Genomic DNA, 22,811 nt, shown 5'->3' on the forward strand with positions numbered 1-22,811 from the left:
TCTGAACACGCAAGGCCATGTCGCGAAAACCACTGAGCACTGGCAGGAGTGGTGGCGTAAGTAGGTGTTTGAGGCCCGCCGCAACGCTGCCGCAATTACCCAAGAACAAAGGTGAGTGACCGTCCAATAGCCTGGGCGATTTGTCCTTCGACATTGGCGTGTATCTTCAGAAGCACAGGACGGGGGCGGCTACATGGTTTTCATGGCCGAGTCCTGCAACTGACCGGGACGGTCCGCCTCCGCGGCGTGACCGACCTCCCCTACCAAGAGGTAAGCACACTGCCGCCGTAATATCATGGGTTCCTGAACGGTGCCGGTTTAGAGTTTGCCAGTATCTGTAAGTGGTACCTTTAGCGGAACCCGACACCGTTGGTGAACAGGAAAATAGCGTAGGAGAGAATGGAAAAGCAGGTAGGTTAATCAACTAGAATCTCAGTTGGCTGCGCTTTCAGGAAAAGGGGGGTTAAGTGACTAACACAGAATTAAAACGCCTTCACGGAAGTGCATGAGGACGGTAACACATGGGATCATTAAGCACTCAATAATTGCACAATATCTTAGCAAATTAGTACGAAAACTTGTAACATAGGCATTATAACGAATAGCCACGCTTATGATACTTTCCAGCAGGCAGACCTCCCCACCTCCGCCATGGAAGTCGTCGTCCAAGACGAGGCTGCGGGCGTGAGCACAGCGACAAGTAAGCATCAGAGGAATGAGTGTTTTAATTATCGCCAAGTGTTTACTCTACAGCGGCAGAGGATCCACCGCGCGGTGCGTCGCCTACCGAAAGGGTGGCCGCTGCACCTGGTAAGTTATTGATCCTCAAGCTGTTAAATAAAATGAGCTCTTGTATTTTACTAAACTAGCCCAATAAGCCATAACATGGCCATAGCCACTTTTATTCGTACCGTAAAATGCAGTGCAACTGTAGAAAAAGCTGTATGCTTTCAGTGTTGCAGCGCGCTGTTCGGCCACCACGTCGACAGCGACCGCGATGGGTGGATACCTTGACGACGATGTCGTCGCAGTGCTCCCGCAGCCTGGAACAGGGCGACGAGATGCTGCAGGTTGGTTGGTCCTTTGGTGTCATTTTACATGAAGGACATATTCTTTATGCTTTTTTATAAGTAAATCATGAATCCGAAAAAGAAATCAGCTTGGGATCTAAACAAGAAATATGCGTTGTATAGAGGGCTCGGTAACGTGTCTTGCCAACGATCAGCCGCCGGACAAAAGGTTGGTTAGCCCTGAAAAGGGCTGTTTGGTGGTGAGAGATGCATTAGGGTAGATGACGGAATAGTAGTTTCAGCAGGTCTTTGTCTGTCCAAACGAAGAGGGCATAGCTTGCACGCGACGCTAGACACTGCCCAAGGATGCCATCAGGCCAGTGGCTCTTCAACAGAGATGGAACCGTTGTGCACGTTGCAATTCTTCACAACAGCAGCTTCCAGCCGTGAGCGGGTTGCGAGTAATCAGCAACACATGCGAACAGTTCCACCATGATTATTCATTCCAGGTGCTGCGCAGAATCGAGGTCTCCACCACCCGCCTCGCTGTCGCGGCAGAGCGGACGGCAGCAGCTCTGGAGGGGATCCTGGAGCAGGTGCGCGCCATAGCGCAAGACATCGCTGCACACCTGCAGCAAGAGAGAAATCAATTTAACACTTTCAGTATTATTTTATTCATTTGTATTTCACCAGTTCTGTTTGTTTTGTTTATTTGTTGTTTGAGTTTCCTTTGAGTATTAGAGGAGGATTTTTTGGTTGTGAGGTGCAATGCGCGCACCCATTTTTGTTCTGTGGTATTTGCCTCTTTCTATTTATGCTTATCCAGCTGCAATGTCAGCGTGCTTTTTTTTATTTACACATTTCGAAGGCGCCTAGCCATTCACACTGGAATCGTTACAAATAGTTGTCGATTTCTGTGTATGCATTTTGTACTGTGATATTTATATTGCTTCACTGTGTTGTAGCTTACAGCACTCATTATGAAGCGTTACCGCATAGTGTTTGCACTGTGATATTTTCATTTCGGCACAGTGAGGCTAAGGTGCAACGACTACAATGTCGTCTTTCTTTCAGAGCACCAAACTAGTCCCTCTTTAAGTTTCATAGTTTCACAAATGAAAATGACCCTCTTCATTGCACCACACCAGTGATTGGTTTCCCCTAGTCTTCGTTCCAAGGAAGTCATTGCAAGAATAACTTTCACGCGTGACACTTTCTGGGTACTGTGAGATTCTAGAGCCAATTGTTCATGTTTTATGTAACATGTTTCATCACAGCTGGCAAGTGCACTCACCTTTTTACAATTATGATTCACCTGTTTTTTAGCATCGCACTACAATTGGTGCCGAGAAATGAATGCTTCTAGTCAGTGACTCATAACACTGACAAGGGAACGGACATACCTGGGATAGTCATACTTTCTTGCAAGGTCACGTAAATGTAACTGCAAGTTTTACGTGCCGTGGTGAAAACGAATTGTGTGATGCTGGTGTTGCAATCTTGTCACATGCTTTGCTACCTGAAGCATGTTGTACTACAAGGTTTGTGATGTACTTGTCATCCTAGAGTGTGATAAAGTTGACCTATCTATTTTTTGCGCTTTTACATTAATTTACATCTACCCATTTGGACATGATGTGAGGAGTATAATGCTGTCACTACACTCGGCGTTATATTTTGTTTGTGTTTGAATCCGCATTCATTACTCTACTTGCTTGCCTCGCATGCGTATTCATGCTTGCACAGAAGTTTTGATACACCTAGCACAAGAGATGGCTAGCAAGCATATTGCCTCGCTCCTACCAATGTATACTGAGCGTCCGAATGCACATGATGCGGCGGTTTCGTTCATTCTGGGGTGTTTTATGAAAATTTTGCGCACCTTTTGCTGATGGTGACCATGAGTACAGAGTGCCAATCACATGTATTGCTTCCATCAAGTCTGTCATGACTATGATGGGTCAAGCGATGTTTCCATTCCATGTTTCATGTGATATTTAAAGAAAAGGCTGCACTTTCACGTTGCTACGGCGTTTCATGTTGCACAAGGAAAGAAGTACTTTGTGCCAATTTCCCATTACTGTAACCACCAACTATGGCAAAACAAACACGTGTTTGGACATGAGTACAAAGTAAGAACTTCTGCATCTACAGAAAGTGGCATATCACAGGATGCACACAACACATACAAGCTCTTGTAGCGTCGTATTTCTAATGTTACACGAGGAAAGAAGCACTTTGTGATGTGCATATTGCATAAAACAATGCTAGCTTGGGAGCAGCAGCGAATGCAGTTCTTCATAGATGAAGGGGCATGAAGCATTGCCTTACGACAGCTTCACGAGTACTACTGTTAATAAGTGGCAGCCTTGGAGACTCTTGCATAGTGACGAGGGTACAATTGTTTCCGCGGCTGTGGCATTCTATTTAAAGGATTCTTTGTATAAGTGTACTTCATCATCATCATCATCATCATCATCATCATCATCAGCCTGGTTACGCCCACAGCAGGGCAAAGGCCTCTCCCATACTCCTCCAACTACCCCGCTGTCATGTACTAATTATGGCCATGTTGTCCCTGCAAACTTCTTACTCTCATCCGCCCACCTAACTTTCTGCCGCCCCCTGCTACACTTCCCTTCCCTTGGAATCCATTCCGTAACTCTTAATGACCATCGGTTATCTTCCCTCCTCATTACGTGTCCTGCCCATGCCCATTTATTTTTCTTGATTTCAACTAAGATCTCATTAACTCGCGTTTGTTCCCTCACCCAATCAGCGCTTTTCTTATCCCTTACCGTTACACCTATCATTCTTCTTTCCATAGCTTGTTGCGTCGTCCTCAATTTAAGTAGAACCCTTTTCGTAAGCCTCCAGGTTTCTGCCCCGTACGTGAGTACTGGTAAGACACAGCTGTTAAAAACTTTTCTCTTAAGGGATAATGGCAACCTGCTGTTCATGATCTGAGAATGCCTGCCAAACACGCCCCAGCCCATTCTAATTCATCTGATTATTTCAGTCTCATGATCCGGATCCGCAGTCACTACCTGTCCAAAGTAGATATATTCCCTTACCACTTCCAGTGCCTCACTACATATCGTAAACTGCTGTTCTCTTCCGAGACTGTTAAACATTAGTTTTCTGCAAATTAATTTTAAACCCACCCTTCGGCTTTGCCTCTCCAGGTCAGTGCGCGTGCATTGCAGTTGGTCCCCTTAGTTACTAAGCAAGGCAATATCATCAGCGAATCGCAAGTTACTAAGGTATTCTCCATTAACACTTTTCCCCAATTCTTCCCAATCCAGGTCTCCGAATACCTCCTGTAACGATGCTGTGTATAGCATTGGAGAGATCGTATCTCCCTGCCTGACGCCTTTCTTTATTGGGATTTTGTTGTTTTCTTTGTGGAGGACTGCGGTGGCTGTGGAGTCGCAATAGATATCTTTCAGTATTCTTACATACGCCCTGATTCCGCAATGCCTCCATGACTGCTGAGGTTTCGACTGAATTAAACCCTTTCTCGTAATAAAAGAAAGCTATATATAAAGGTTGGTTATATTCCGCACATTTTTCTATCACCTGATTGATAGTGTGAATATGGTTTATTGTTGAGTAGCCTTTACGGAATACTGCCTGGTCCTTTGGTTGACGGAAGTCTAAGGTGTTCCTGATTCTATTTGCAATTACCTTAGTAGATACTTTGTAGGCAACGGACAGTGAGCTGATCGGTCTATAATTTTTTTGAGCCTTTGGCGAAATGAAGTGTACTTTGTTTGTGTTTAAATTATCATAATCTGTCGGATGTGTGGATTTGGAACATTGACCATCCGTTTGGAGGTGCACTTGTTGTGTATACAAATTTGTTAATGTATTTTCCGCTGTACAAACGCAGCCCTGTGATAGGCTAAGGGCACTGCACTTTGTATAAATAAATTATGTATTATGAAAACTGGCCATTCAGAAACTGGTCCTTCAGAAACTGGTCCTTCAGAAAAGGTTGACAATGGCGGGGCGCTGCTGCCTTCCTCTGTGGAACACATCCTGGGGTGCCAGCACCAGGATGTCTCCTGGCTCCTCTGGCTCCTCAGCTGGTGGCACTCAGCTGGTGGCACTTCCAAGGCAATGTTATGGAGAGCAACGCATGCATAAATGATTCGCGCTGCTCTGTCGGGGCTGTATACCAGTGTCCGAAAGCGCTGCAAGCAGCGGAACTTCCTTTTCAACTCCCCGATACATCTCTCCACAACATTGCGCATGGATGCGTGCTCCTGGTTGTTGTGGCCTTCAGAGGTGGTGCCGGCATTGCTGCCAGGCACTGGAACAAGCAGCCATGTCTCGAGAGGATATCCTGGGTCTCCTATTACAGAAAGTGACAGCTGAGTGCTCTGCCCTAGTTAGGGGTACGCATTACCAAGCAGATACTCGCCAGGCTGCAGTTGTCCGGCTATGCGTGCACGCAGTGGGTTATGCTGCCAGAACCAAGAGTCATGGCACGAACCAGGGAACCGGGGGTCCACAACAAGAAGGCGAAGTTCTGCGTTGCACACCTGCAATGGGGAGCAATACAAAATAGCGCTGCAGATATGCTCGAAATCCGTTTTGCCATGCATATGCACAAAAGAATACACGTACGCTGGTACAAGTAGCAGACTGTTTCAGCCATAGACGTGCACAGCGTCTTGCAATTGGGGGGGGGGGGGCAATGCGCCACCCCCCCCCTTGTGTGGACGCCTATGGTTCGCGCTAATTGATTGCTAAATGAAAACTCGAGGCCCGATATTGCGCAAGAACCCCCATACGAGCCAAAGCCAGCCCATGCAATGGTTGTAAGTACTTCCGTGTTCAAAATGCTTCCATCGTGTCTTCCCTACAGTGTATCCATTTCTGCTACGACTGCTGCCCATTTAAAACACAATTTTGGAACGGCAGACTGATTACCCAGTTGAAAAACACAACAGGAAATTTCAGTCTGTCGTATTTTGGGACGTTGTTTCTGTAGTTCTGTAGTACCGTAGTTCTGTAGTACTGTAGTTCTGTAGTTCTGTAGTACTGTAGTACTGTAGTACTGCTGTCTGTAGTGTGACGTCCTGTAGTAGACAGTTCTGTAGTTCTTGATCAATATTTAATTAAAAATTGACAGAGACCTCCTTAAGGCTATGTAAATTTGTTAGTACAAAAAAGAAAAATATAAAAGTAAAATAGAATTTAAAAAGTTCTACTCGCCGAGGATTCGAACTTGCGACCTCATAATTCCGAGCCCGACATCTTACCACTGCACCACTCCGGACATGCCTCTTGATTGTACATTTTGGCCATGTCAACAGTACGATACGCTGATGTTTACATTTGCATTTTAAGAGCCACAATCCGCTATCACTCCACCGCGTCAACTGCCGCATCTCTAGAAGAGAAACAGTGTTGTTGCCATCGACAGGTACATCTTGGAGTGCTAGAACATCAATTTTGATGTACGATATCCATAATAAATAATAAATTCAGAAATAGACAACGGTGACTGTTAAGGTTGTTACTGCTAATTTCGACAGTTGTCTCTCGTTCTTTACACTTTCGAGCGCGCATATAATTCGTGTGTTCAATGCAAAATAGCTACATGAACATTCGTGGATGAGTGTTCTTTCTGACAGCATACTGGCTTCTCACGGCAGCGCTGTACCAGAGTAATGAGACCAGAGCGAGACAGCTTTTCACGCAACTTTAAGGAACAACCCAATACTTCCTTTTCGCTTCGCAAAAGATTATGCAATATTTCTGGCAAATTAACTAATGTGTCAGTGTAGCGGCACATGTAAGTCTACAGGCCTGTGTGCCAAATCTTACCAAATAAAGTATAACGGATACGCAGCCATTCCCGCAGATGATATGATTTTGATGAGGCCGGTATGGCGTTTCTAGTACCTCGTCGTAAGGCACAGTTATAACAATTGGCCACGTCGACTTTAATACCGGTGTCGGTGCTATCAGCATGGCCGGCTTGAGAGAAGCACGATTGAATACAGTGCAAGAGAGAAGTACAGTGTACACCACCTATGCGAAACTGACATACAACTTTAAAGCGTCGCGACGGAAAGCGCTTCTGCACTCTAAAAACTAGGAAGGGTATCGCAGGAGTGAAGCGGCCAGTTCACTCTTCAAAGCGTCGTTTTACTCTCGCAAAATGTCGAGGAGAGTGAAATGCATTGTTCACTCTGTCACCAAGGAAAGAGTGAAATGTGCTTTTCACTCTCCCCTTCAGAGAGAGAGTAGAATGCCCGTTCTACTCCTGCGGCAATAGAGAACGAAACGTAGCGTAATCTTCTGCTTCAACTGCAGGTGGCTGGCACCGAACATGGCAATGTATCATTCATGCACGCTGAGCAAAGAACACATCGTTTTGCTTCTAAGAGAACAGGCCGCCGCAGTTCAAAGGAACGCGTAGCGAGCGCTCTACTTTTTCACTCGGAGTTGCTCCACCGCGCGCGCGCGCGCTCAAGATCGCGGAACAGCACAGCACCGGAGAAAGGTGATCCGTACAGCGAGCAGCACAGCAGTCGCGAAGGCCAGCCAAGGGAGATCGTATGTCAGCCATCTCGCGTCGCCACGAAAACACGACAGTCGTTCGTCATGCCTTGGATATAACAGCAAATCCTCCACGGTAAGTGAATTCTAACTTAAGTGCACATTCTCCGTATATGTGATGCTATCGCCAGGAAGTCGTCGCTGCGCTTAGCCGACGCGATTGACAAAGGACTAGGCATACACGCTGTGTCTCTCGATGTCAATCGAAAGAGCCAGTCGTCGCGATAACTGCATGTGATTTTATCACTTTGCCGTTGTCCGTAAGAGCTTTAAAGAACGCAAACGCTGCCAGAACTATGGTATGTTCAATAAGACGCCAGGCGAGAGGACGCTTAAAATGGTTCGTTCACCAGCCCGTGATTCCGAGCCTATGTGGAGCGTGATTAGCGTGCGTTTTGTGTGTTTCAATTTATGCAGTTTGGCAGTCTACTGTGTACGGAACGCTGTTGAACTAAGGAATCACATAACAGAAGGTGTCATTTTGCTGGCAGCATGCTTTTTTTATAAATAAACCGCGCGCTTGACGGTGTCTCTCGCAGGGGGAATCTGCGACCACTGAAGTTACGTGCAGCACCAGTGCTAGTTAGAAACTTTGCCGCAGGCATTCAGCTGCATGCTGCAAGAGGTCAGTTGGGCGCGTTATCTTGAACTTACTGAAAACGCATGAGGAATCCATGTTTTATGCTGAAAAAAGTATAAACCCCATATAAGCGATCTTGCGCGAGGCAGCTACAAGCGACGCGATGGAGATGGCTGTCGCGTTCCCTCGTCGCCTACAAATCGTACTCCGTGCGAGCGACGATATTAATCGACGCCTCCCCGGTGTTGCCGGCATGAGGGCTGCAATCATGCGTGACGCGCGCTTTAGTAATTTACGTTGATGTATTTTACTAAAAAAGTAGCATAAAATATTTCCGGGGGTCTTGCCGTAGGTTCTTATCCTTGCACGTACAAAAATTGAATCATTTGCTCGTTCCGCGCTACAATCGGTAGCATTTGAGCGATGTACATCCAGTTCCGGCTTCGCGCTATTGGCTAGTCGCTCATAGCACTTTCGGGCGACGAGCGACGATTTCTAGATTTCCAGAACCGAGCCATCTGTTCAAGCGACGGGCCGCTTTGTCGCTCGTCGCCGTCGCGCACTAAATCGCTCTCACAGTGTTTATCCCTAAGACTGAACTGTTTTTGCTCATGTATTGAAACGGTGTGATTATAGGTTGGTCTGGTTTTGTCTCCTGTTGCGGTTTTCGTGCACGGTGCGAAACTGAAAGGATGCTTATGTCTACGAACTCAGTGAATTGTCGAGCAGCTAGTTATGCATCGGCATCGAATATAACGGCTGCTGTGTGGAATTACAATTGCAAGGGCGCTTTGCATACGCTTATTGTTTTGGACATGCCTGTGCATTTGCTAATATGAGTTGGCGTGTCAGAGTTATGTCATATGAATAGCTAAATCAGCCTTCCTTTGGGGGTTACAAGCGTAATGTGTGCATTTTGCTATTCCATGGCAGATCAAAATGTGTTTATCGCTTGAATATTTTTAGTAGAGAAATAAAATAGCAAAATAAAATGTTGCTTTAATTCCGTGTTACCAGTCTGTCGTACACAGAACAATAGGTTGGTGTAATAAACTAATAACTGCGCTTTAACTGCAACTTTTACATGCCTTCAAGAATCCAAAATGCTAGATTTCAAACTGCAGCAGTAGTCGGGTCTGTCAAAAATGAACTCCGTTGTGCACCTCATACATGAAAATAAGTTCATGCCTTTTAGTAAGCTTAGATGCAGGCCACAGTGAACTTTCTTGTTAGTATTGAAATGTGGGTAAGCTTGCGATAACAAGCCTTGTTGCCCTTTTTTATAGGCACATACATATATCCATTGAACTGAAGGACAATATTTTCATCTCTACTGAGCATCATGTTCAGTTATAGAGCAGCTATAATCCTCAAATTATGGCTTCAGCAGTGGCACAACCAGGGATGGTGCGGGGGGCACACTGGGCACGTGCTTAGGATGTGTCACAAGTGGTGTTTGCGATACACCAGACTCATGACAGACCTATGATGTCTGAAAATGGCCAATATTCTTTTCATTAGCAGGAGTATTCTAACATTCGTGCCGAACGAGGATGAACTGTCCGTTATTTCTTTTTTGTGTAAATCTAAAATTGAAGTTAATTTAGCAGTTGACTGTTGCAGTCATTTGGATGTTTTGCATTCATTTCACTAAGAAGACTAATAGCTAAGACTTTCTTTTATTGCCATGGCCTTGACTGTCTTGATGTTGTTTTGCACCATGCCCTTGTGTTGACTTTTGCATATGATATTTTTCAGGCACCCGCTTTATATAACTCAAGAAGGCAGCTGCAAGGACACAAGGATGTGAAAGAGCCAGTGCAGCGCGACTTCACGTAGTGCAGAGGAGCCAATGCCAAAAAATCAAAATACATTGGCATGCAATTTGGGCAAGAAAACTAGTATGAGGGTATATTGGGTGTACCATTTGACCAAATGTTAACAAAATCAAGATACAGTATGTTACACCAAGATGAAAATTCTCACGTGCTCCAGGCAGTCATCTCAACATGGTATATTTATGTAATGTCTCCGATTGGAAAGTCAAATCAAGTATGCTCTCTGGAGACAAACACATAGCAGCAAGTGTCATTGAAAAGTTTGAAATGTGTTTTAAAAAGCTGATTAGTTCTGAGAAGTGACTGCTTCTTGTCTTGCTTCTCAACAGGTACATCCATGTGATAAAAAAATAGTGGTACAATGAAATTGCATATTTGCTCAGTGACTTGATACATACTTGCAATGAGCACGGTGCCTGTGCTTACTATAAAAAGCAACAGCCCATGTTTGGTTAGGTTAGGCCCACTACAACATGCAGGCATGGGTGATTGGCGCTTTTTTTTATTTCTGTGCCTTGAAGTTTACTGACGTGCGTATAGGTGCAATGGCACGCAGTATGGCTAGTACAAAAAAAAAGGGGGGGGGCAGATATATGTAGCTCACTGTACACGACACAGGGCAGAGGAAATCCGTGTTCAGCAACTATGTTAAATGCCATGTGCGCAAATTTTACAACGCTACTCATTCGAAGCGCGCACAGGTGCATATTGAAGAAAAGTTTTCCAGGGTACATAATTTAGTGCGTAATTTACACTAATTTTGCTCTAACCACAAGACATAATAATTTTAATATACTGCACGGAAAAACCTAGAGCGAATTAAATTGTATGTCAGCTTCGTGTGTATACGCATTGTCTTTCCTATGCATTAGGTTTTTCGCGTAATGCATTACCAGTTGACACCCTATCTTATCATGTGTACTCTGTTTACATTACAGTTGTTTATTAGTTTACTCATTTGTTTTGCAACTTATGAAATGGCGGTGTATATATATTTTCAACATTTGACATAACCCTGTATGTTTTGTAGGGACAACCCAGGACGTGCATTTCTCAGCACCCAGTCAACTGCCAGAAGTGACTCGAACACAGGCCACCAGTAAGTGGACATCAGTTGCAATTTCACCTTATGCAGTTGGCTGCTGCCTTGTACTGAGGCTTTTTTTAATGAGATGGTGGTGTCGTTCTAATGTACATTTTGACCACAAAGGTGCCATCATGTCTCACAGAGCCATATATGGTTGCTATTCTCTGCGAGGGACGTGTTCTCATGTTCGTGAAGCATTTGTGTTTGGCAGTATTGTCGCCCAATGAGTCAGATATGAACACTGTAACCCGCCACTGCCGGGAAGTAGTTGCGAGAAACACAATATGTTATGACGCTGTAAAGTTATTTCATTAATTCGAAGGAAAATTTTGCAGCAGGAAAAAAGGTTGCTATTCCAGCTAAACATGTCTTTTTCTCACAAGTTATTTAACCAAACTGTGGATGCGTGAAATTCATGACTTATGAATAGATTTTAATTTATCCTTTAGTAATGCTTCTAAAAGAGACTAGAAATAGCATGTGACTCCCTCTCCAATCAGCAGATCATACACTTACAGTCATAAGTGGTAGTTCCATGCAGTCTCGCACTCTATATAACCTTTCCTTTCAGCAGCATTGGAACTGGCGGCTGCGTTTTCAGGAGGAGGAGTGCACTTGGCACTTTATATGTATGTGTGAATTAGGTTTTCTTTGTAAGTGTCGGCTCACTGACCCAAACAGTGCAAAAATCAGTTGTAGCATGAGGCTTACGACGCTTTCTGCTGCTAGAAATGCGGCACTTCATATTTTATAGTACTGCATGACATTTAAATCAAAGCTAGCACATAAAATGATCAAGAAAACTAACCGCTGTTATAGCTGTTTTCCTCAAAGAAAGCTTGTCCTTTGTGGACTGTGTTAATCCGAGCTCTCCGCCGATGTTTCAGTATTATTATCCCTTAGTGAGTGAGAGATTGGCGGCAATTAATCGTGTTAGTCTTTAAATGGTGTCCTAATTATGTGTATTTGTTCCAACAAAGTTGTCTAGATTACTTTATTGTGTAGTGTAAAGCCTATGAAACCATCAGCAACTAGTGAGTTGCTAACATGCATATGCATTCCTCACTATACAGGTGGCACTCGGCTGTACCACTGCAGTGCTGCGGAAATTGCCAGCACCAGCGGTTTTGCAACAGCTGTTTCACAGAGTGTCGGTATGTGCTAATTTATAGTTATGTTAGGATGGGTTAGTATTATGGACCACTGATACTCTGTATTGTGACAGATCCATATGATAAGTGATGTAATGGGCACAGCAAAAACCTGTGAATGTTTTACTATGGTACATAAAAAGGCTCTCCTTTTCGTCACTGGAGCAGGGAAGAAGAGCATGCAGGCACTCCTGAATGTACATATATTTCAAGACATGATATATATATATATATATATATATATATATATATATATATATATATATATATATATACAATTAAACTAAAATCAGGGACATTCTGTCTTTCATTTTGAATTGATTTGTACAGCGCAAAAATACAACACAGACCACTGAGAAGCCCGCATGCTAACAGGTTTGATACACACAATAATTCAACAGATTTGATACTTCGGGTGTGCTATTTTACGCAAGGGGGAAGGGAAAGGGGATAAAACCAGAAAAAAGAGTGGAGTGAAAAAGAAAGGAATCGTGCCAAAAAGCATGAGAAACATTGCGCAGCCAGGATCCCCAGCAGGACATCTAAAAAGCACTCTGATAAAATTACATACAGGGCAACCTTACGTATTGTTTGTTTCAATCAACTCAGATCACATGCAGCCATTACTACAATCAAGTTGTTTCCTTATGCCATGAGGGAATGATGCGGGCCCAAAAAGCTGTTTAGAGCTGAAGGATTATGTTCCATGCTAGCCTCATTACCTGCTTTTTATCATATTGTTATCAGCTGCTTATGTTAGGGACAAAAAGTAAGAGTATCAGCTTTTTCCTGATTGGCCATTCCACAGAACATGTCTTTGTGACTATATGTACATGCAGATGATCCATAGATGAAAAATATTCAGTACAGTAGAATCTCATTACAAGATACACTTGGTTGTAAGAGGCATCTGAAAATGGTTTGGTTGGTTTTCCGGTGTTTGCCACGTTAACAACACTGTACACAAGAGTCAGCTTTGTTACTAACGACTTTTTAAGTATTCACTACTTCGAAGGGACACAACCCAGACACATTCACTTCATGCACCTTGTGTGCTCCGAAGGGCGTGAAGGTCACGCAATCCTCACACAGGTCAATTGCGCATGTCTCTTTAGCGTGAACTAGAAAAGGAGGGCAACGAGGACAATGCAGGGCAGAAAGTGTCGACAGTTGAAGCTGATGAGCGTCTAAGAGCACCTCAAAGGCACTGCGAGCAAAAAGGCTTGCAAAGTGAAGTGTTTACTTTCCAGAAGTTAGGAAGTAAGCTAACACAATCTACAGTCACTAAAAAGCTGTGAATGTCTTCTTTAAAGGGCCCCTAAACCACCGAGGTTTTAATTTAGTTGCGGTGTTGCAGTTGTACATGTTAAGGCAACGAACACGTAGCCACGAGAATTTTTCGACACGGTGCAGTAATAGTGGAGCTACGTGTTTGATTATCGAAAAGTAGTCCCCGCTCATTTTACTCTTTCATCTGGTACACGCCATCTGAGCAGTATCGTCTTTTCCTCGCCTAGTACACCTCCAAATGTTACGGGACAAGCCATCACCAACGAGCTCTGTTGCTGCCGCGCAGGCCCGTCGTCCTGCGAGGGGTGGTGCTAATGACCTCGCCAATACAATGGAACTGTATGGTGACTCTAGTTGAAGAGCCTCGTAGGGAGACCGTTCTGTTGGCGTTTCTGTTCTTTGCCCCCATTGGTTTCCCACAATGGCATCGCGAGCAACGCGACGCGGAAGAAGGAGTGTGTATTTGCTTGCAGGCCTTGCCGGCAGTCGTACACTTTCGTTCGACCAATCGACAGCACCGGAATGTTGTGACATCATCAGAGACAGCCTGGTGATGTGAGGACAAACTGGGGGGTGCAGGATAGGTCCAGAGAGGCGCACGGGGTCGTTTTCTTCATATTGTGGTGCTCCCACAGTGCTACGCACTGTGGCGTTTGGCATCGTCAATTTTGACGGCATTCTGATTTTGATGCGCGTGTTTACTTGAAATGTTCAAAAAATGTCAAGAAGTGGTTTAGGGGCCCTTTAAGCCACCCTGAGCAATTATTCCTTCAGATATTTCTAAACATACTTTAGTGATGATGCATAATAAAGTAATCTAGTCTGGCTCCTCAGTGTTTTAAAATGTTTGGTTTCGAGAGACATGTTTCCCGTGCCTCTTGAGTATCTCTTCTAATGAGGCTTAACTGTAATGTACACACACAATTGTGTAACTCCTCCTGCAAGTATTATTCATTAAGCCTGGTCACTGATGTGCAAAGCTTGTGGTTAAGTTTTGATGTCCGTACTTTTTAGAGCTATGTTTAATAATTCAGGCTGTTCTTATTGGTTCTTCGATGCAGGAGACAATGCCTACGAAATTATTGGCCCTGATGAGGAGAGCCCTCAAGGGGCAAACGACATCTCTGTTGCAGAAGTGAGCCCGATACCACCTGAAGTTACCATGACAGGTGGCACGGCAGCAATAGATACAGAGACGGCCATGTCTACTGCAGCTGCAACAGTGCACGAGGCAAGCAGCAGTGTGTCAGCATCAGCAGCAGTGTCAGAAGGAACCGCACCAGGCCTGGTAGAGCAACGTGTGTGCTATCACTGTGACTTTTTTTCTAGTGCCTACAACTCATTTGCTCAACATACAAAAGCTTTTCACCGCGACTGTGAGCCAGTGTTCTTGTGCAGCAAGTGCAAGACTAAGTTGGGTGTTATAGCACAGTACAAGCATCACTTTAAGATATGCAAACATATTACAGTTGTTGCCTCCCCAGCCAGCCCACATAGCGACAACAATGTGGAACACATGGTGGGACACACCTCTTCCCCCATTAGAAGATAGTAGAGACTGTCGATGTTGTTGCTAGATTAACTGGTGTTTGTAGGCAACTAGAAGGACAACACAGGTGTCATAAGACTGTTGTTTATGTTGTTGTTGAAGAGGTAAAAAAGAAGTTTGATGCAACTGAAGTGCCAACTGATATTGAGCAAATCAAAAACAACCACCTGAGAAAGCAACACTATCGAAATTTGGGTATCTATGTGCCGCCAACTCTGGTAAGGATGGCATAGGACAGAAGTGGGATGAAAATCACACAGACACTGCTGTTCCATCGCTGGTCACAGTGAGCAGTGACTTGTAGGGCAAGAGAGTCAACTGAAACGAACATTATTGCATAGTGTCATGCTCCCATGTGACCATTTTCCATGTTATTTTGCATGATACAGCTCAACCTTCAGAAACGAGACTGCAACTTGTCTGTAAAAAGCTTTCACAAAAAATTATTCACAACACTATTAACACAGCAGTATCTTCTTCTTTTGTGGGTTCGACGTTCCCGGGTGTCCACTAATGCAAAAATTGCGGAAAAAAAGAACATGTGTCGTACTTACACTTTTTTAAGAAGTACGAGGGGGACAGAACTTTTCTAGTCATGCATCTTCATCATACTATCAAGTTTTTAAATGCCTTTTATAATTATTATTACCAGTTATATCTGAGTGCATTGTATGCATTTAGCAGGTGTAAAATCAGGTCAGTTGGATCAGATGCCTTCTCTGCAAGAGAGCCCTATATTCAAGAAATTTAAATTAAGATAGGTACGTTTGAGACGCAGTCTTTCAGCACTTTATTGCATGTGGTTTAAGCATTGCTCAATACTTTTGTGGATGGCAGTTTCAACTGGCACAGCACTGCACTTTGTCACGGTCACGTGTCTTCAAAGCGGTGTTTACCATTTGTGTTGATCTGTTTGTGTATTCATAGAGCAAGTTTTTAATTAATTTTTTTCCGCATTCTTGTGCTTGCACTAAGCTTGTATAAGGCAGTTGCAAAATGGGCGTCACTATAACGAACTGTTCTGTTGAGCTTACACTTGCAAATAATAGTGTTCAGATGGCCGCACTTCTATGTTGGTGCACCGATAGCTTTGGGTATGTTCTCATGTTTGTATAAAGCTTATATAAGCTAGTTACAAAATGTATGTCACTAAGCATTGTGATATTCTTTAAAGAACTGCTTGGTTGGTTTTACACTTGTGAATTAGTATTGAGGCGGTGGTATTTCCATGTAGGCGCACTGCTAGCTTTCTGTGTGCTCACGTGTTTGTATTAAGCTTTTACAAGGGAGTTACAGCATGTACGTCACTAAGCGCTGTGGTATTTTTAAAGAACTGCTTTGTTGGTTTTACACCTTTGAGTAATAGTACTCGGGTGGCACTAGTCGTGTGTAGGTACACAGGGACCATTTGTATACATTATGCTCATGTAAAGCAGTGACAAAGTGTATGTCACTAATCACTGTGATATTTGTTGAAGAATTGCTGTGATGGTTTTACACATGTGAATAATAGTGGTCAGGACACAGTACTTGCGATGTATAGTTGAATTTATACAGTGCCAAGACATGGGTTGTATACGTACCAAAAGAAATGTATGTCATTATATTGTTGTGATTATTACTGTTTGGATTTTATTAAACCCAATAACATTTTTTCTTGTATCTATTGAGGTATGGCAATTTGTCATGCAACCAAACTGAGGACCTGAACTTGTGCATACAAATAAACAGCTAATTTAAGAGTATACTGCTCATATTCTGCGAAACCAGTTTAACAAATCTTGTACTACAATGCTGGAAAAATGACAGAGCTAACAGGGGTGTACAGAAAGAGTTCTGCACTGGCTGAAGGACTGCGCCACACTGGAGTTGGTAATGTTGCGTTTATTGGAGTAGAACAGTAAGTGCACTTCTATTAAAAATGTGACAGTCAATGCAGAAACATAAGGCAGACGAGCAGATGTGGCACATATTTTTCAGGGCCCTCCATGCCTACTACTGCATTTCTAGTCTTCCTGTGCTCTTCATATAAGCCCCTGTTCAGCCAAGGTTTTTACTCCATGACAGTTGTTCTATTGGGTTCGGAGCAATATTGAAGAAAAACTTGCAATGGTTTTCAAGAAGTTTCGAGGCCCCGACACAGTAACTTCAAGGACCTCGTGCGATTTTTTTAGTAGTTTGGACAGGCAATAACTTGTTCAACAACATCGTTAACTTTAATGCAAACAAAAAATGCAAAACAAATCGCATTTCACTGATTTCAAACATTTGAAAGACTACTAATTTGCCTTTCACCGCCCATCACTAAACGCACACAAGGAAGCATTTCAAGAATGCGCTCAAAGTATTTCTGCAATAGCACAATTAACTACTTGGACCTGCTACATTTGCAGTTTTTGAATACTGTTTGGTTTGACAGAGTATGTGATGTCATCTGTTGCCTCAGCTTTTCACCACCAAATAAGCAAGTCATTTGTAGTTTCCTTTTATTGTGTCTGTAGCTCTCGATTTACACATCACGGCTTTTCTTTGAATGCCTCAACTGTTGAGCTTCCTGCTTCTGCTCTTCCAAGTACATTTGTCGCCGGTTCCATGTGCCTAGAACTGGCATCTGCAGCTGCTTTGTAATTTCAACATTAAGGATGTCGCTTTCCTTCTGTTACCTCCACAGACAATTCTCTGTGACATGCAAAGAGTGTCACAGAAGGGAAAAAAAACGCTTGGCATTGTCTGCTAAGTCTAGCCAAGTGTACAAATTTAAGGACTTTCCAGTACTTCTAAATATTCCAGGGTTTTCAATGCCTTGAAAATGGCATTTTAGAAATAAAGGGTTTTCAATGATCGCTACAAACCCTGGATTCTAGCACCTAAATAATTTTACAAGCTTATTTTGGCATGGAGTTCGGAAATTCATGCTTTTTACATAACGCTGCACTATCTCAACCTGTACATAAGAAGGCACGAGCGCGCAACCATTTTGGAGTAAAGCAAAATACTGAAAGCTTTTAATACCACTCTTTTTCTATGGAGCTTCGTATTGCCTAGTTAAGTTTACGAATGTGCCTGGTTTTGGTGGGCGTTTCGTCGACATTTTCTGTGAGAAGTAGATGACTAACCCCGTATTCAGAAATGTATCTTAATACAAAGCTCATGTTTGACTTCATATAAATGACGCCTGGTGCGAACGTCCCCGAGACGCTCACTGCCTTTCTTTTGGTGCGTTCACGACTTGCGTCATTTCGATGAAGTCAAGCATGGGCTTCAAGTTATGATGCATTTCTGAATATGGGGGTAAGCGTGCGCAATTCCGGGCAACGCATTGTGCCATTGACACTGAGAGGAAACGGGGAAAACAAGGTTAACGCCCTATGCTCCTAAACTTTCGCGTACCTGTGGTGTGCGTGTATCGTGGAAGAAGAAACAGCGCAAACACCAGGACGAAAAAAAGCATCAACATGCACACCAGCGCTTCGTGGTGTGGTCCATGTTTTTGCGTCCTCCTTACGTTGCGCTGTTTCTTCTAAAATGCTCAACCAACTAGCCGGCAAGTCCATCCTGTGCATATATATATAACACACGTATGAATGTAGATGGTCTTCGAAGCTTTTAGAACGAGCACTGCCACAGGATACGAGCAGTGCACGCGTAACAAGTGGACACATTAGTCATTTAAACGTGCGTGCCAATGCATGTGACGCGGCTATTGGCATCAGCAGTCTCCAAATGCTGGAATGCATGCTGTTCAAAACTCTAACGCTCCGCTGCTAATGCAGGACAACAGCTCACAGCGGACTGAACCGAACTCTAAACTAATGCACTTGAAAAGAACGCCTACACGGCAGCGTGAGGCACGTCGAAATTTTTTAAATGCCTGGTACTGGCGTCGCTTTTGACCACATACGAATGGAACTGGCGGAAAAAATAAACAGAAATGCTCACCAGTATACGCGCGACTTCAATTCACATACGTGGATGGTTGGCACGATACTTTGCATCCGCGTATTTTCGGAGAACATATAATGCATGGACTGGAAAAGCACTCGATCTTGAGCTGAACGGCACATTTGTTATTTTCCTGGGGTGACGACAAACCGTGAATAGTTCTCACGTCGTCGTCTACGTTGCATTCCTTCGTTAGTCGTAGCAAGGAATGGAAATGATGCAAACACAAACGTATTCAAGTACACAACAGCACAGCACACTGCAGAGAAACTCCACCCACCGCAGCCGATACCTCAAATACATTTGTTATATATATAACCTCTAAAAGAACACGACTGAGCGTGGTGGCTCTGTGGTGTAATGGTTAGGATGTGTGCTTTGAATTGTATAGATGCGAGTGTACGCGGGTTCGAATCCACGTGATGTATGCAGCAATGTGGTTCTCCATAAGTATGTAATTCCCTCGACAATTGTGTTCTAATTAGACTATGCATCTCCTGATTGTGAAATGTGCGAAGATAATTGCGGTATAAATGCTAATTAGCTTTTTTTTCTCCGCAGTGGCGTTCGGGACGCATACGCAGGCCGATTCCGAGCAGTCACGCCTCATGGTAGGCAGCAAATAAAATAGCCAGGAAAAATGACTTTTAAATCCTGCATAACTTTGCTCACGCCTATTCTGAAGGCCGCTTGGAATTGGGCCACTGACTCTGAGGAGCCGCCTAGGGAACGGTATATCAGCGACCCTAATTTGATCTGATTTCCTGCCTGCATGCGTGGCCAGGACTTCGCTAAGGGTGTATTGGGAAGAGTAGTAGCACTCTGTTTGGGGGAGTAGTAGTACTCGGTCTGGTGGAGTGCCATTACCCGTGCGGTGAGAGTATTAGCACTCTGCGGAAGAGTACTAGCACTCCCTGTGAGAAGAGTATTATCACTCTGCGGAAGAGTACTAGCAATCCCTTGCGGTGGAGTAACAAAACTCTGTCAACAGGAGTTTACCCACTCTCTCTCAAAGAGGGTCGATCTACTCTCGAAAAGAGAGTGAAATATGGGACAAGCCGCGACTCCCTCAAAGAGAGTGCCCGGCACTCTCTTTGTTTTTAGAGTGTGTAGAGGCGTCAGAACTTATGTCACTGCGACAGAAAGTAGCACATTTTTGTGTAGTCCCGACAGAGAGTTGCTGTTGCGACGTCAGAATCGCTGTTGCGATAAAAAGTTGTTGCGACTTCATACACTCTTGTGGTCGCGACAGAACGTTTCTGTTGCGACTACAGAATTCTTGGCCGTCGCGACCGAGTGTTTCTGTTGCGACGTCGGAATTGCTGTTGTAACGTCAAAATCGCTGTCACGATAGAAAGCTGTTGTGACTACAGAATTCTTGTCACAACAGAACGTTTCTGCTGCGACTTCAGAACTCTTCGTCATCGCGACAGAATGTTTCTGTTGCGACGACAGAAGTTCTGTCGTAACGTCAGAATCGCCGTCACGATAGAAAGCTGTTGTGACAACAGAACTCTTGTTGTCGTTACCGAAAGTTTCTGTTGCGACTTCAGAACTCTTCGTCGTCGCGACAGAATCTTTCTATTGCGACGAGAGAATTTCTGTCGTAACGTCAGAATCGCTGTGACGATAGAAAGCTGTTGTAACGACTTCAGAACTCTTGTTGCCGCTACAGAACGTTTCTGTTGCGACTTCAGAACTCTTGCTCTTCGCGACAGAATGTTTCTGTTGCGACATCCGAATTTCTGTCGTAACTTCAGAAACGTCTGTCGCAACTACAGAAACATCAGGAACTTCTGTCGTACAACAGAAATTTCTGTAGTCGCGACAGAAATTTTTGTAGTTGCGACAAGAATTCCTGTTGTCTTTTTCAACTCGGTATGCACAACACATTGCACTCATCATTACTCCCGACATGTCAGATTTCAACGAGCTCGTAAACAGTTCCCCCCATTTCCTCTTTTAATCGTTACATTACTTGTTATGCCAGCTTGGGCATTAAACTGAACAATTGCAGCTATGGGCGAGTAAAAATGGCAACCACAGTTTGAAGTAAAACATTCCAACGGTACTTACGACCATGACATTTAGGGCGTAATAACCCTTTCTCGACATGAAGCTCGCCTTGTCAGCCGGGCTGAGTCCTTCTGGCTTCATAATGGCGATCAGTGTGCCATCGACGCACGCTAGCACTCCTGGAATGGCGCCGCGTCGCGCAAACGCCGCTTTGCCTCATCCTTGGCAGCCGGTGTCAATGGAAAGTCCACCAACTGTCGCCGGGCAGTCACAGAAATGATGGCCTCCGTCACCTCGTGAATGGTGCTGCTCACGGCCGACTGTGCCATGCCTACGTGTTCCTCGCGACCAACACTCCTCCGGAAGCTTCCGGTGCCGAAGAATCGCAGCGCGCACAACCCCTTCCTTTCTGTGGAAAGGCCACTGGCTCGCTGGCATCCAATGATAGGGTCAAGCTCGTCGCACAAGCTACGCACTGTTCGTTTGGACAGACGAAAATACTGCCGGAACTCTTCTTCCGTCAACTCTTCAAATGCATGATCTACCTCGGGTCGTCGTCTCTGCGCGACTGCAGCAGCCGAACAGGCGACACGAAAAGGCACGGCAGAGAAAAACGCCATGTTCTTCAACTGTTGGGAGCACGGAATCGGATTGAACCGGATACGAAAGATGCTAACTGTCCCAAGCACTTGCGTTCTAATCCAATCCAAGCCATCTGGTAGCCGTTCTAATCCGTTCTATCGCTCCGGACGGACACTCCGTCCGTTCCGTGGCGTTCATCCATTAGCAGACGACACGGAATGATTATGAGCAGCAAGACGTCACGGCTCACGTGACAATTGACGTCATGGCATTCGTCGCGGTTCAAATTGACCAATCGTGTGCGGCTCGATGGAACGGACCGCCTCCGTTCTATTTTGGAACGCGTACAAGATCGCACCCCAGATTTGCTGATGACGTGGCCTAGGAATAGAAGCTCATCGTAAGCGAAGCGACAATTTTGCGGCTTTGGAGTGAACCCTGGCGACTTGATGGCATCCAGTACTGTCGCAATACGCCTCAAGTGATCGTAGAAATTTTCGGCGAAGATGACGACGTCATCCAAGCAAAGAAGACAGGTCTGCCACTTCAATCCTGCTAAAACCGTGTCCATCACGCACTGGAACATTGACGGCGCCAAGCACACTCCAAATCGCATAACCTTGAAATCATAGAGGCCGTCTGGTGTGAAGAATGCAGTTTTTTCCGATCTCTTTCGTCGACTTCTATATGCCAGTAGTTAGACTTGAGGTTCATCGATGAGAAGTATTTAGTCGCATACCCGATCCAATGCGTCGTCTATCCGTTGGAGAGGGTATACGTCCTTCGTTATCTTGTTCAGTCGACGCAAATCAACGCAGAAAAGTATATAGTGTTCCGTCCTTTTCCTTCACAAACACTACGGGAGATGCCTACGGGTTTTCGGACGGCTGGTTGATGTCGTCGGGCAGCATTTCGTCGACGTGTTGCATAATAGCTTTACGTTCTCGTTTCGGAACTCGGTAAGGGCTCTGGCGGAGTGAGCGAGCGCAGTGTTCAATTATTATGTGATGATTTGCAACTGGTGTTTATGAAATCCTCGATGACGTATAAAAGCAGTCGTATCAAACGCATTTCTCGTTTCCACAATTTGCTCGATGTGTGCGATTGTCGTACCCTTGTTAATGTGCTTGAACTCCTGGTTGAAGTTTCTTAGCACCACATTCGCTTTCCCTCAGTGCAGTCGAGCGATC

This window comes from Dermacentor variabilis, chromosome 6, assembly GCF_050947875.1.
Source record: "Dermacentor variabilis isolate Ectoservices chromosome 6, ASM5094787v1, whole genome shotgun sequence".
Classification (NCBI taxonomy): Eukaryota; Metazoa; Arthropoda; class Arachnida; order Ixodida; family Ixodidae; genus Dermacentor; species Dermacentor variabilis.